We start from the raw sequence: 16,153 nt of genomic DNA, 5'->3' as shown, positions 1-16,153 counted from the left end.
CTAGCGCAAGGGTCATGCAGGTTGTGGAAGCCACATTTTATTAAGGGTTCTTTGCCGATATTTCCTACAGCAAAGGATATTGTTTAGATTTTTTCAGGCGAAAACAATTAAAAAATTGGCCACTTTGCTACAGGATGCAAGTCCTGAAGTTATAAAAAAGAGTTTTGAAAATGTGTACTTTATTTTTTGATATTTGAACTTGGAGAAACGCCCTTCCCATTTTGTGATGAAATAATATGAGTAACAGCCCTCCTTTTATTTTATTTTTGCGGAAGCGTTAGCAAATGCTTCACTCGGAGATCTCTGGTTCATTGTGTTCGTCCTGGAAGGAAATAAAATAAAAAAAAGGGAGAGACAGAGGCATCGCGGGGCATTTGTACATCAGGTGATCGACCATCTCCAATTCCTCTTCATCCCAATAGTCTCTGCAGAAATTCTTATCGTCCCCAGCCCATCGCCATGTCAGCGATCTGATATCGCAGTGACCCGTCAGGACTCCCTCCTATAAATCAAGGTTGCGCTTCCCCCGCTCAAGGACACGGGCCGACTATAAGAACCATACGGGCTTAAGCTTTAAGCTCCGATCTGTGTGGTATTCATTGTTATCATGAAAATCTTAACTTGAAGCTACCGGACGTGTGCACAAGCGGCGGATCGGTATCGAGTGGAGAGTCTCAGTTAGAAGCCGGGTGGAACCGGTTGTTGCCTAAATACTGATTGCTTATGACACTCGATATGACAAGGCGAGTTGTTAGCGCCTTTAAAGTTCTAGCGGCGACCTTGGCAACCATGCAGTCCATAACGCCAGTCTACACAATTGCCGTATTACCATCCCAAACATGCATCACAGAGGTGGGTTCACCATCGACGTTGCACTCACAGAGTCCATCCGCGATCCGAACCTGGGCCCACTTCTTGATGGTCTGGAACCCAGAAAAATCTGACAGCAGCTTCTAAACGTCCGAAAAGCAACTTGCATCTCGTGATAAGCCTCGAATTCACATGGCCCCAGGGCTTTCAGCGCCGCCTGACTGTCCACATAAGTTGTGACAGTCTGAGAAGGCCGCTACTCCTGACTCAGGATCACATCCAAGACCCTGAGAATTCCAAAAACACTGCTCCCGTCCAGAAGTCTATGTGACTTTCTAATTTCTAGGAATTCAACAAAAACCTCTTCGCCGGTACCCCATCCAGTTTGCCCTCCAGATCATCAATGAAGAAATATCCTTCCAGCACATTGTCCGTTGCATGCACAATGCCACGTAATTGTCCCACGCCAGCGGCCTTTCTCAGAACAAACGAATGTCCGGAATACAAATATCGGCATGTCTGAGGGTAGTCCTCAATGCATCGCACACCATGTACAAGTGCAAAGGTCTCAGATCAAGTATCGCATCCAGTTCTGCTCCGTAGCACTCCTCTTCGTCTCCGCTATCAGCACCGCCGCATTACCCTGAACGTTCTTCACCATACCGCGTAGACCCAACTTTTTCAAAACGAAAGACTAATTGCTCAAAACTCCTTGAGAAGAGACTGGCTCGCTTTTCCTGCCTTGGGAATGAAAACGACCCTAGCCTCCCGTCACGCAGTCGGCACAAAGCCAAGCAAAACACAAGCCCTAAATATCCATGTTTGAGGATAGTTCTCAATGCCCCGAACACCATGTACAAGTGCAAAGGTCTCAGATCAAGTACCGCATCCAGTTCTGCTCCGTAGCACTCCTCTTCGTGTCCGTTATCAGCACCGCCGCAATACCCTGGACTTTCTTCATCATACCGCGTAGACCCACCTTTTCGCCCGGTTCCACACCACAGCAGACTGATTGGTCTAAAGTCCTTGAGAAGGGACTGGCTCGACCCTAACCTCCCGTCACGCAGTCAGCACAAATCCAAGCAAATCACAAACCCTAGAAGCCGCATGGCATACGGCCCTGCCTTCTGTAGCATGGCAGGTGATATACAATCCGATTCGATCGATTTGTAGGGCTCAAACAAATCAACCGCCCAAATTATCCTCCACTCCATTATCCCCTCAACTACCGACAACGCATCAGCTCTGCTTTGTATCTGAGCGACAATCGTAACGTAAGAAGTCACCGGTACACTGGTCACATCCGAGCACCCCAAAAGTGCGTTGCTGCCAGGAATTCTATAGTTTTGGAACTAGACTCCACCAAAGATCTGTCATCTTTCAAGACACTCCGGACGGTCTTCGGATCCTTAGATAACACTTTTCAAAACCTATAGGACTCGTTTACATGGGACCCTCTTAGCCGATCTCACCTCGCCCTTGTATCGGCTCCGGGACTCCTTACAAAAGTCCCAATCCGTACCTAGCCTGGTACGGCTGGTTTTTTTGTACAGCCTACTCGTAGTCCGCCTCAGTTTCCTCAGCCCTCTATACCACCAAACGGCTGCGACCTCTTAACTGGGTAAATGAGTAGACAATTCTCCATAAAGCTGTTCACCAAGGCCACGGCCCACGCGTTTGCCGCCAACTAAAGCTCCCTTGTACCATCAAGCACATTGCTAATAGTTCCAAGCTTTATATCGACTTGCTCGGCATAGCGGTCCCAGTCAGTCCTTCCGTAGACAAAAAACAAATTGAAGTTTATATGTATATCTATGGTCCGTGAAGGAGACCTCCTCCGACACTCTCCAACCCATCAAAACTGTATGATCGAGACTCGTCAGAGTTATGTCTATCACCTATTATCTGTCCTTAATTTGAAAAGTAAGCCATAATCTGGGATAAAATCATAAATCCACTCAACTCTTTTGTTGACATCCGAATTTTCCCATTGAAAGTGAACCCAAGATCAGAGTCCTTCGACTTTTTTTTCGCGCAAATGCCTCTGCACCATCCCATTCGGCAAGTCCGTGTCCTCATAGGGTAGATATAGATGCTGTAATTAGATTGAAGGAGCTCTTATTTCTTCTTTTTCAGAGAACCTATTTCTCTCGATGGTTTTGTAAGGAAATGACCTTTTTGTTTTCGTCCAAAGCAACATTTTGAAACATCCTCTCCTTTGAAATAGACTGTAAATCTTTAACGTGCGCAAATATTAGAATTTTGTTGTTAAGTAGGGTAGGGTAAGTAGTAAAAGTTTGCCTTTGAATGTGCCTAAGCTGAACTAAAAATGTCGGGAACAGAAACTTAAGTAACTTATACCAGGCATGCGAACAATATTCATGAACTGTCGCATCGTTTTAACATATATGGACATTTAAACAATTTATTGGTTCCGCCACATGCATAAATTACTTTGGGGTTTATAGCATATACAAATTCATAGGATATATTTATAATTTTAGAAACCGAGTAATGGTCGTGCATTAACATGATTTTAATGGCAATTGTAATGAGGTAAACTAAACGAGTTTGTTATACAGCGTTATGATTTACGTTGACATACTTTTATGCAAGCGAGATTGGTATTGATGTGATAAGCGTAATAGACTTGATCAATCATACAAGGGAAATGTGAGTTGCAAAAGCAAAAAAAGGAGTAATGAAGTGGACTCCTCATCCCCTAGGAATAGTTATACAGGTGTTATTTATTACTGGCAAATACATTTCATTCAAGCTCCCATATTGGTCCATATTTTCTCTGGAAGGTTTTCGGAGGAGGGGCGTCCACTTTAGGCAGGTAAGGTTAGGTTTTATGGATAGCCCATCATAGGTGAGTTCACTCGGAAGCCAGCTTTACACGTTGTGGTATCTTAGAGAGAGAAAAAAGAGAATAAGAAGAAAATGAGAGACCTGGGATCATATGCAGAAGTTAAACACGAATAATGTAACAGAATGAGTGGAGAACTAGTGCGGAGGGTGAACGTCTATCCCTCTCGTAAGCACGTATAAGCCATCGCAAGATCTTATCGCCACTCCCGTCTAAAGCATCTCGTCCCGTCCATGAATTTGAGGAGACTTCAGAGGTAGATTCTCAATATTACCAAAAACCGTCTCCCAAGGAAGGAGAGCATGTGGCCCTGCAGACCCAAATATGGACAGAGTTTCCAGTTTCCTCCTCATCCTTATCAAGGAAACTCCTGCAGAAGTCATTGCACGGAATTCCGGTATCCCCTCTCGCCACCTACCCCGCACTAGCCATTTCTACTTTAGTTAGTAGCTTGACCAATGGCTCGATCGGCGTCTGGTTCGCCGGGCGCAGACGAACCCCATCCTGGTGCGTTCCTCCGCCTCCTGATTCCCGTCACACTTCGATATCCAAGAAGGCCGCGATAGTGTACTCCTTCTGCCGGAGGTCGATCTCTTCCTGGCCGCCCGGAAAATGCGTTTCCATCAACAATTCCGCTGTCCCTTGACCATCCTCGGTGTAAGTTCTGTCCTCAATCGTCAAGGAGCTGGGCGTGCTAGGATCCTTCGAGAGCAATTTTCACAACCTAAATGCTTTACTATTGGGTTGCCCAAAAAGTAATTGTCGGTAATATAGCAGTTATATAGTCGGCGTTGACAAATTTTTTCAACGGCTTGTGACTCTGTAATTGCATTCTTTCTTCTGTCAGTTATCAGCTGTTACTTTTAGCTTGCTTTGGAAAAAAAGTGCACGAAGAAACCAAACGATTAATTCGGATGTTTACTGTCAACAATTGGACAAATTGAATACAGCCATCAAGGAGAAGCGACCAGAATTGGTCAATCGTAAAGGTGTCATATTCCACCAGGACAACGCTAGACCGCACACATCTTTGGTCACTCGCCAAAAACTGAGTGAGCTTGGCTGGGAACTTTTGATGCATCCACCATACAGCCCTGACCTTGCACCATCAGACTACCATTTATTCCGATCTTTGCAGAACTCCTTAAATGGTAAAACTTTCGGCAATGATGTGGCTATAAAATCGCACTTGGTTCAGTTTTTTGCAGATAAAGGCCAATCCAAAAGTGACTCACCTCTATTGTTGATATCCGTGCGTTGGTGTCGCCCCAACAGTACAAGGGCATGCCCTTGGTTTCGCACCAGCTGGCGAGTGCTCGGATCTAGTCTGTAGTGAGGTTGTCTAAATGATATTCTGATAAGGTGATCTGTGTCCACCAACCTTGTTACGCCGTAACCACGATTCGTGGACGAGGGTCAGCATCTCATCCGTGGCTGCCTCTAATTGGTGCATGTTAATCTGCACTTCAGCCAACCCCTGCCACCTAGCTTCCTGGGTGGCGTTTAAGACGTACTTAACCTTGACGACGATACAGATCGATAGAAAGTTTAAAGCTTTTTCACTACCGCATCCAATGTCCTTGACGCCCTTCTGACACCTGGCGCCATCGAAAGCCGCGAAGGAGTCTTCATCACCTGTCGGAGAATTTTCTCATCGATCTTCAACCATCCTTCCGTAGATAGACGGCCTTCAGCAATACTTCACAAACAGTTCGATTTCTTGGCCCGTTCGCCGTTAGGTGTCTAAGCATCGCCAGAAACCTGCCGCTTACTCCCTGGATTGGGCCTGTCAGTTGGATGCGATACTCTTGTAGGAAGGATACTCTTTTGATCAACAAAAAGCCTCGGCTTTGGTCCTTTTCTGGGCCTGTCTGTACCATTTCTCATTGCTATGTTGGCGTTGGTGTATATTCTGGTATCGTCAGAAGGTAGCACACGTTCCACAACAGTGGTATTTATCATTGACTCATACTTTCTGACGTCGAAAGACACAATCATGTGCTTGGGCTTTCTTAAGCGATGCTAGAACTACTTTACTTCATCTGATCTGGCCGAAGATGGAATACAACTCGCATGTATGGTTCGGAGCTCCGAAGACATCCTTGGAGCTACTCGGACGTGTCCAGAGGAGGGTTGATAGGGGTCATTTCGGTATCCATCTCTATTGTTCCACTTGAACCCCGTTGCAACGTGGGTTGCATGGCACTGTTCTATTGTTATTTTCATGGTGTGTGTTCCATTGGTAGCTGCCTTCATATTCCTGACGTAAGGATGATCGTCAGAAATACGAGACTCACCAGGAATTCACACACGTTTGGGATTGATTGGCCAACTGACCGGACAATGCACTACAAAGACTATTCCTTTTTCGCCCTTTATATGGAATCGGTTTCCGGCAAATATCTTTTCCAACGACTACGACATCCAGAAATTCAAGACGAATGTCAAATAATTACTACTCCCTCTTTTTAGCCCTTCCACCCTTAACTTTCCATCCAACACAATGCATTTGCATATGATTGTTGGTTAAATAAAAAAAATGTTCTGACTTGTTGTTGGGACCTGCAGAATTTGCCGGTTTGGGCAGATTCTCGGTTCTGGACCGTTTACCACCTGCAGAGTTACTTTCTGTAGTTTTCCATTCCGTGTTTTTTGTATTTGGGATAACTTTTAGCAAATGTCGAACCCGAGTTCATTACAATAACCTGAGAAATCAAGGCGTCCTAAGGGATTAAGATTTCCCATGTGAATGCATTGACCCTAGGTACGACCCTTAAGTTTCCGCATCGCGGCAAGATTGTTACTCTTCGGGTGTCCCCACCCCAAATTTTGGTTTGACGTCACTATAAGAATGAAAACAAAAATTCACTTAAATCAATTCACACATCTCCGAGATCTGGTGTTTTTTTAGTTAGCTTGAATGGGAGGGTCCCTTCAAAAGCCAGAAAATTAAATCTGCGATTAAGCCATTTTTGAGTCGTCTATACGGAACACATACATAAATAATCAAACCAATACAAATCAAGAGATATTAAAATATTGAAGTTTAATCTTTAACATATTTTTTAAATAGAATTTTCAATATATATCAAGTAAATCCCATAAAGCCATTTTCTATAACATGAAAGTTTGGGCTTGCTTTCAAACCACATTTTAACATACATATCTATGCTTATTTTAAATATATTTTACCCTTTTTTGGAGCTCATATTCATTTAAATATCATTCTTATTTGAATATCAATACTTCATATGTTATTGATCCATTTTCTTGGCTGGTGATGATGGAGCGTGTGCGACCTTTTTTTTTGTATTTAGGTTTTATATAACCCAAAAGTGGAATTTATGTGGTTTTACTTTTGAAGGTATATCCCATTTGTTCCTTTGGTATGGTATCACCTTGCACAAGTAAAGACCATTTATTTATTGAAAGGAATTATTTTTTTTAAATGTAAAACCAATCCTAAAAAAGGATAAAAAAAAACTTAACACTTGAACAAATCTTGCAAAAGTATCCTAACGCTGTACAGCAGTAGGCATAGCATAACGCAAATATTTTCATTTTGACTAAAGCAATTTTGTGATGAAGGCAAAAATTCCCCTGATGTGAGAGAAACATCTGTCTTTCCTTTAAGTGGCAGATATACATACCAACAAAAGAGAAAGGAAAGGACGAATAATCTCGAAAAAAAACACTTGCTAAGGATTATGAAATTCTGAACTTTAGGCCACTTGTTGGTGGTCTTTCTGTGTTTTGTAGTAGCTGTGAATCGCAGTATGTGGAGTCTCATTGGAAATTGTTATTACAACGGCAGTGGAACCATGCTGGCTGCCCTGCCGTCAACATAATTTTATCTGCATTGGCCTTCATCGTTTTCTTTTTCCTTTTTTTTTCGTTACTTTTTCTTTAACACACAACACTTCCACATCTCAACAATGCCATTGTGCATATTAAATAGGAGGCAAATGTGAGGGAATGCGAGCGTAGAACAAAAAAAAAAGAAAAATCCAATTTAGTCAAAGGAAAAACAAAAGTGTTCTCGCTAAACTGAAACTGTTTAATTCAAAGTGCTCGTTATTTCGCACGCCATATTTTAAGACTGGATAAACATGCCGCAGCAACATCCTCTTGAGGCTATGCCTCCTACAGTATCGTATTGTAGAATTGTTTCCCATATGCTACATTCATAATACATCATTGATTTGTTATGGATGTTCTAAATCTTTAATGGAATTTTGTGGTCGCTACATCAGTTGCATAAGTATTTAAAAAGTTTAAAAAGTTGTGAAACTTTAAACTCATTAATACATTAAATAAAACACTGCTTAATATTATATCATGCGACTGATAGAAGATAAATCATATAAAAGTTCTGAAATGTCATATTTTTCTCTACTGAAGCCTTCTATCAAAAGCCATTGCTTCGCTATGTGATGTCATCGTCGACGCTCTACAATGCCATGTCGTTAAAACAAAACGGTGTACCATAAGAAAAGCAAAATCGCCATGCCAAACATTGATGTCGCACTCTCTAAACATCTGTTGCATTCATGTGTCAGTAGTGTTGATTTTGGATTTAGTTGGTCAAAGTTGGTTGACTGAAAAACTCGAACGATGTTTATCAACCTGTTATTTTATTGCATCAGATGGACGTTGGTAAAAATCAGCGAAGGCATCTCATAACCTTCAAATTTTCAGATTTTTATAGTTAGAAATTTTTATGATATTTATGATGTTTCAACGACGCAAAGTGTCATCAATTCGAACGACCATATTTTTTGTATAAAATATTTTTTTTTTTATCATAATAATCAAAATTTCGAAATTCATTCACTTTTTCAGTGACCTATGCTCTGAGTCGGTCAAAAAAAACAAAATGTTGCATATAGCGTTGGTATTCCATCCCATTGCTATGTATGATTGCCTTCATGAATACACGCAAAAAAAAATCCTTTGACATAAAGGAAATTTTTGACAATTAAACTTCCTTTCTGAAAAACGTTGGACTTTGTTTACAGTAAAAGTACATGTTTTTTGCGATAAATTTTTCCAAGAATTTGTGACAAATATAAAGTTTTTTTACCCTGACAAAAACCTTAACATTCTTAATATATAAAACATGTTATTCGAAGTTTTAACTAGTTTTCTTTATTTATATATAAATTTAACATCAAAAGTTTAAAATGGATTGTGCATAATGAAAATTGTGCTAAGTTCAGCTTAATGTTTTAACATAATTCAAGCTCAAATTTTAAGAAATTATAAGTTGGTAATTCGAATTCTTTCAGAGAATATTTGAATTTTTTTTATATTTTTTGATATTATGATATACAATTACATTAAAAGCCTTCCATTTTCGCACAACCCATTATGATTTTGTATCATGATCTACTGTATTCGTTATGATATAATGAAGCAAACAATTTTTGTTGTTGTTTTCGCACATTCAAATACCGACTTTGTAATTGATATTTCTTTATCTCGTAAGTTTTACCTAACAATGTATGTGCCATGGAAATTCTTATACCTGACAGCCTTTGGGTGTTGCTCTAATGAATTTTGTCATTTAACATAACTGCATTTTTGAATCGAAACTTAAAAAATTTACACTTTCCGAGTTTACTATCTGCACTCGTCCGAGCTGCTTTATATACTGACTGCTCTTTGCTCAAGAGAAAATGTTGTGTGTGAGAATGTGTCTATACCAGCTACGAGCACACAATTGCAATTATTTGCAAGCTTGGGTCTGCATGGGATTATTTTCTTGTGTACGTACAAAGTAATGTGTAATTGAGTGAGTATTTTTGCCAACCTAGACCAGTGGTTGGCAAAAATTTTTTATTGCAAGAAAATAATCCCAAGCAGACCCAAATACTCAACCCTTATCTCTAATAGAAGAGACACAAGATAATAATTATTGGCCCGGTACACGAATGATCGCCTGTGGCTATCGAAGCACTTTGGCAATTAAAGAGTTTTTGTTTTACAACAAAAAGAAGGTCCTTTTAACGTTGACGAACAATAAACAAAGTTAGATACGTCCAAGAATACTACGTTTATGGCTTTGGATATGTTGAAGCGAAACGTTACACGGTTACAAGAAATGCAAAACTTCGTGCATCGAAATATTGATCTGCGAACCCATAAAAAATGTATGTTCTTAATCGCCTTGTCATTCTTTGTCGATCAAGACATGTCTGTTCTTCCTTTCATTCGTCCATCTGCGGAAATCACGAAGGCATCTAACTCGTAAGACATCTCTTTGATGTAGATCGACTTGACTTCTTGATCCCCTAGAAGCTGCATCCGATAGGACTGAAATTTTGCACATATTGTTTCGGCACGACTTTAACAATCGCGCCAAGTATGGTCCAAATTGATATATAACCTGATATAGCAACCATATAAACTGATCTCCCGATTTGCAATTATTATCCAATTGGGGTGAAATTTTGCACATAGTGTTCCGTTACGACATTTAACTATAGCGTCAAGTATGGTGCCAGTCGTATGTAACCTGATATAGCTACCATATTAACCGATCTCCCGATTTGAAATCTTTTGTGGGTAGTATTCTACTATTCTATTCCCAATCGGGAATAGAATAGTAGAACTGTGCCCTTCAACTAAGTTAATTTTGTGTATCAGAATCCATGTTGGTGGGCTCCCAAGGTTTGGCCTGGCCGAACTTAGTAAGCTTTTGTTTGTGTTATCTTTACCTTGCTCCCTTAAATAGCCCAAAAAGAAAAGTTCTTCGAATTAGCATCTGGCGAATTGGACATCCACTGGGTGCACGAAATGAAGTGCGGAACATGATTTTTTAGTCATTCTGGGCTTACACGTGCTTTTTGTGACGGTACCAAGTCTTATTGGTGCCCAAAGCAGCTGTCAGCTTTTCCCGATAATAAGTCATACTTACTTTGACGCCTGGCTCGATGAAAACAATTGGAAAGCGGCCATCGGCGGTCTTAGCATGCCATTACTTGAGATGGAAAATGACTTTGGGTGGCCGTTCGTAGGCTCAAATTCTTGTACTTGTATATTCGATAATTTTTGGAGATTAGTTGCGAGAAGTTGCTCAATTGGGAAATTTTTCTCGAGAGATAACACAAATATGTATATAACATTCGTGCAAGCGCTGCACTATCTATGCTCTTTCAAGTATATCTTTTTTGGTTTTTGCTTGGATCTTGTAAAACTTTACCTTGAGCTCGTTTTTCAATAAATGCTTCCACGGAATTTTTTAAGCCATTTGGTTGCTGCTGCGAAATGGATTTCGTTGAATTCGAGCCTTCAGGTATTGCTGCGGTTTTTGTTTCGCACCACGACCATGGTTTTTGGCAACACCTCCACCATAATTCTTTGCGATGTGAAACACAAACATTTTGTTTAATTCGAGGTGTTTGAGTTCGCCAAATATAGCCGCTTGTGATTTTCCAGTCAAATATAACGCTTTTTCCCGAATAGCTTTCTTTTGGAACAAACTTAGAAGTAAATACCTTTGCTGGCTTGCAAATAATGTAATTAGCTATCAGATATAACAGAGTGAACTTGTTAACACTTCGTTTCAGCTACGCTATAATTTTTGTTTTTTAGAGAAAATTTGGTTTAATATATGATTTTTCAAAAAATTACTTCAACATTTTATCACCATAAAAGATTTAGTCGAAATTTAAGAAACAATAATTGTTTTATAGAAAATGTTGTAGACATTTTGTCGACAGCTCCTTTGTTTTGTTTTCACTTATTTTAATAAATTTTTATCTTCCTTTCATATGGTAGCAAAATTTTTGTAATATATTTAATTTTCTCCATTCCATATTTTTTTATGCGATAATTAATTACACCTTGCTTAAAGGTTGTCCCTAACAGGGAATGAAAGCAAAATGTGGGTTTTTGCACGATACCCGCATTGTTCTTAATCATTGGTAAGAGCTCTGTTGACACGTAACAACTCCCACATTGCAGCACCTCTTGATATACAAGGTGGGGAAAGGAAACAGAAGACCCAGAATACAAGGTTAAACTCTAATGCCATAAATATTGCCCACCTACCATATGTTGCTTGCCTACGATGAGTGTCATCATCTTTTTGTGTTGGCGGCCTAAATGAGTAGATACTTAAACCATACGCGTCCCTCGCCCCACCATCAAATTCATATAATCATGCACTTACCCCATCCACCTACAGATACCAACCCTACACCACCACCCACCCACCCACCATCAACATCGTCGCTGGTTTTTGATGTACTTATAAACAGGGTCCACAATCGACTGACTGGCCATTTAGATGGCTTTTAGCCACCATTCTCTGGCAAAATAACGAATCAAACGTATAAACACACTCGAGCACATGAAGTACACCATACAAGGCTAAGCACAATTTAACGGCATTCTTTGGTTTTTTTCCTGGGCCACAAATTATATAACATAGAATTTGTCTTTGGAAATTTGAGCCGTATTGAATCACTTCTGGTGGCAAATTTTGGCCAAATTGACAACGGAAACGAGCCGCTATGTGACTGCAGAGTAACCCAAAATGCTCAAAAGCACACTTTGTCTCAGTGCTTATTCGTTAATCTTTTTTATGGTGTCTGCCATCGTACTGTGGCATGGCAATGAACGATCATGTCAAGTGTACACTCTATGGGGGATACACGGGGATATTTGTTTGCCAACAAAAAGATAATGAAGTATGACTACAATTTCGCAATTTGTTATAGCCCGCCTGTATGTAATAGCATGTCCATCCATTTGATTCATCTTCTCCCTGGTGTTGTTTCTTTTTTTTATAGAATTGCATTATTTTTGATTATATTGCCTAGAAAGATTTTCTTCGCCATAAAAATATTTGAAAATTATTCCAAAGGTAAAGTAATGGGAAAATAAAAAAGGTGAAAATGGAAAAAGGGAAAAAGCTAAAGATACCCTTTGTTACCAGTTTTGTTATTTTGTTCCGAAGTATGGGTATAATACGAAAGCAGGCGTAGTAGTATTTGGAGTGTTTGTGTGAAAGATTTTTCGAAAAATATATGAATCATTCTGCGGTAATGGATATTATCGGGATCTTATGAACCACGAGTTTTATGAGCTGTCTGATGATTGGAGAAAATCGAAAAAAGTAGAAAACAAGTAAAAGCATGCTAAGTTCGGCCGGGCCGAGTTCTTTCCCGGTATCTCTTTTTAGAAAAACAAAGGATAAAATAAAAGATTTGTGCTAATTGAATTGAATGTTGGAGACTACAGTAGAAGTCTACGTGTAAAATTTCAGCCAAATCGAATAAGAATTTTGTCTTTTAGGGGCTCAAGAAGTAAAATGGGGCGATCGGTTTATATGGGAGCTGTATCAGGCTTAAGACCGATTCAGACCATATTTGAAACGTATGTTAGAGGTCATGGAAGAAGCCGTTGTAAAAGCCAAATCGGATAATAATTACGCCCTCTTGAGGCTCAGGAAGTCAAGATTCCCGATCGGTTTATATGGCAGCTATATCAGGTTATGGTCCGATTTGAAACATATTTGGCACAGTTATTGGAAGTCGTAATAAAACACCTCGTGCAAAATTTCAGCCAAATCGGATGAGAATTGTGCCCTTTAGTGGCTTAAGAAGGCAACACCCGAGATCGGTATATATGGCAGCTATACCAAAACATGGACTGATATAGCCTATTTACAATCCCAACCGACCTACACAAATAAGACGTCTTTGTGCAAAATTTCAAGCGCCTAGCTTTACTCCTTCGAAAGTTAGCGTCCTTTCGACAGACAGACGGACAGACGGGCAGACCGACGGACTTGGCTAAATAGACTTAAAATGTCACGACGAACAAGAATATATACTCTATGGGGTCTTGGTTTAATATTTCGAGGAGTTACAAATAGAATAACGAAATTAGTATACCCCCATCCTATGGTGGAGGGTATAAAAATATGCCGTTTAAGGAAGGAGTAGAGATATCTCTTAGAAATTTGGAATGGTTTGGGCGGAGGTGTTAACGAGATCGTTAACTGCCTTTTAGCAGGCCACTGCAGTTGGCAACCTCGGAGGAAATATACGAGTTTTCATTTTTAATTGTTGAAATGTATTGTATCGTATTTTGCAATTGATGACGGCATTTGTGGTTCGATTTTAATTTTTAAGTTATGTAATTTGGAAGACAAAAAATTTGAAAATAGTATATTTTTAGCCATTTGGTCAAAAAAAATATTTTTATTATTTAGTCTTTATGGTGGATGAAAAGCCAGAAACTTTGCCCACAAAATAGACATGGAAGATGTAAAAGCAGAAATCATCGCTAAAAGTTTGGAAATAGACCAATTGAGATCTGAAGGTAAGGATGAAAAGAGGGTGCAGATATAAATCCACTCCATGCCACTATGGACATACACCTAAGCCAGTAATCGGCTTGTTATGAGTTCTAGAAACTATAAAGTAACCTCTAAAAAGAAAATTTTAAGTTAGGAATTCCGCGCTACTTACAAAATCTTTAATTGTTTTCAATACCACTCCCCTAGGTTGGTTCATGTCTGGAATTGCGTCACCACTAAACAGTATCTGTTAGACGCGAAAGCCGGGCAATGACAAAGGAAATGTTCCAACGTCTCATCATTTTCCCCGCATGCCCTACACATGCTATCACCTGCCGCACCGATTTTACATAAGTGAGCTCGTAGTCCTATGTTTCCCGTTATGATACCAATAGCTATACTGACCTCTTTCTTACTTCCTTTCAGTAATAGCCTCGTCTTCTCACGATCTAGATCCCCCCATAGGATTTTCGGCGTCCTACCGACCGTTTCGCTGTTCCACAATGATGCATGCGCATTCGTCGCCCACTCCCTTAACTCGGACTGCGTCGCCCGAAAGGCTCCGGGTTAACTAAGTTTATTGACGGCAGTCCTCTGGCCTTCACCGCCAAATCGTCTGCCCTTTGATTTCCCCTTACTCTCTTATGGCCCGGCACCCAAACGATGCGGATTTTGCCATCCTCAGAGAAGGCGTTAATCTCCTTTTTTAACTGCGATACTGTTCGTGACCTTACCATCCTGGTTGTTATTGCCCTTATGGCAATTTTACTGTCGGTAAAAATGTTTACACTCGACGTTCTCGCGTAAGCACCACACCATTCCACGCATTCCGTGATCGCCCGAATCTCCGCCTACAGGACCGTATTATGGTCAGGCAGTCTAAAACAGATCTCAGTCCCTGGGTTCTCAATATAAACCCCCATGCCTATTCTGTCCTCTAGCGTTGATTCGGGTAACATGATCTTCCAGATGGCAATACTAGGGTTCCGTCAATCCAAGACTGTGCCGATGGTAGCAGTGCCTCGCACGCGATCACAATCTGAAAATCCGCAATAAAAAAAGTGGATCTTATTGGGTTGCCCAAAAAGTAATTGCGGATTTTTTAAAAGAAAGTAAATGCATTTTTAATAAAACTTAGAATGAACTTTAATCAAATATACTTTTTTACACTTTTTTCTAAAGCAAGCTAAAAGTAACAGCTGATAACTGACAGAAGAAAGAATGCAATTACAGAGTCACAAGCTGTGAAAAAATTTGTCAACGCCGACTATATGAAAAATCCGCAATTACTTTTTGGGCAACCCAAAAGATAGGTGCGACAAGAATGCGAAGAAAATTACTGCGAAGAAGACCGGGCCGAATCTTGGGAACCCACTATCATGAATTCTGCTAAGGATTTATACAAAATAAATTAAGTTGTAGGGCATAATTTTATTCTATGTACCAAACAAACTGTCAAACCAGCAAAAATTAAAGTTTCTAGGAACCGAGCAAGGATACTCGAGATGCCAGTTTATTTGGGAGCTATATGAGGTTATAGACCGATTCGGGCCGTACTTAAGACAGTTATTAGAAGTCACAAACAAAACTTCAGCCAAATCGGTCAAAAATTGCGGCTTTTAAGGACTGAAGAAATCATATCTGGAGATCGGTTTATATGGAAGCTATATCAGGTTATAGACCGATTTAGACCGTACTTGGCACAGTTGTTGAAAGTCATAACAAAGCACTACATGCTCGATTTCAGCCAAATCGAGCATGTAGTGCGCCTTGTTAGGGCTTAAGAAGTCAAATCGTCAGATCGTTTGTATGGGAGCTTTATCAGGATATGTGCCGATTTGGACTGTTTTTGGCACATCTGTTGGAAGTCGAAACAGAACACCACGTGCAAAATTCTACCCAAATCGGACAACAATTTTAGCTTGTAAAGGTTCAAGAAGTCATACCGGGAGATCGGTTTATATGGGAGCTATATCAGATTATAGACCTTTTTGAATCGTACTTAGCACACATAAGTCTTCTGCTATAGGCAGACAGCATTGTTGTTTTAGTAGTTGATATACATACACTAAGAGTTATTTTTTTCTGTGTAATGTTTCATCTCGATTAAGGTTGCAAATAGTACATATTCTTTCCCCACTTTCTGCGTTGAATCTGTTTGC

At 40.1% G+C, this 16,153-nt stretch overlaps 1 protein-coding gene and 1 long non-coding RNA gene across 3 annotated transcripts in view; one reads left to right on the top strand and one right to left on the bottom strand.

Annotated features, from left to right (window-relative positions):
* The window catches only part of LOC106086289 (protein vav), a 211,256-nt gene that overhangs the window by 90,151 nt on the left and 104,952 nt on the right, over nt 1–16,153 (top strand). The gene's annotated exons all lie outside the window — the stretch shown is intronic.
* Nucleotides 3,245–11,414, bottom strand: LOC106086284 (uncharacterized). Its single transcript, XR_001221112.2, has 3 exons — nt 11,331–11,414; nt 10,599–11,255; nt 3,245–3,721 (listed from the first exon to the last, which is right to left on the bottom strand). It is a non-coding gene; the product is annotated as an uncharacterized LOC106086284 (long non-coding RNA).

The sequence above is a fragment of the Stomoxys calcitrans genome, chromosome 4 (genome assembly GCF_963082655.1).
Source record: "Stomoxys calcitrans chromosome 4, idStoCalc2.1, whole genome shotgun sequence".
In the NCBI taxonomy this organism is placed as follows: Eukaryota; Metazoa; Arthropoda; class Insecta; order Diptera; family Muscidae; genus Stomoxys; species Stomoxys calcitrans.
Note: the sequence above shows the minus strand (reverse complement) of the source record. Positions and strands in the feature narration are given on the sequence as shown.